A 468-nucleotide genomic window follows, 5' to 3' on the forward strand; every position below is an offset into this window, starting at 1 on the left:
TACTTTTCTCCCCGTAAACTGACTTTTTTCAGTGTGTATTTATATAGATTTGAGACCTTTTGCGGTCAGAAACCGAATGAGGGAACTCACTTCTACCCTTGACCAATTTTCCAAGGGGGTAGCCATCCTTGGAGAACTGCGGTGATCGTTTGGTTTGTACGATGCTCATGGTGCTCAATTGGGCAATTCCCAAATGATTGTTTTACAAGTGTGCATTTACAGAATGTGAAAATATTGAAAAGTTTTCAAATTACAGCCAAATTCCGGTTTTCCGTGGGACAGCCCTCGTAGTTTCTTTAACCGAGTCAAAGGGTTATTTATTGTCGGACGACACCGATGAGTCAAAAGCAAAATAATTGCACGTAGCCTGTAGGACGATGAAGGTCGACCACATAATATGGTCATATCTATCTATCCATCCATCCATCCATCCATCCATCCATCCATCCATCCATCCATCCATCCATC

This window comes from Aplysia californica, unplaced genomic scaffold (assembly GCF_000002075.1).
Source record: "Aplysia californica isolate F4 #8 unplaced genomic scaffold, AplCal3.0 scaffold00146, whole genome shotgun sequence".
In the NCBI taxonomy this organism is placed as follows: Eukaryota; Metazoa; Mollusca; class Gastropoda; order Aplysiida; family Aplysiidae; genus Aplysia; species Aplysia californica.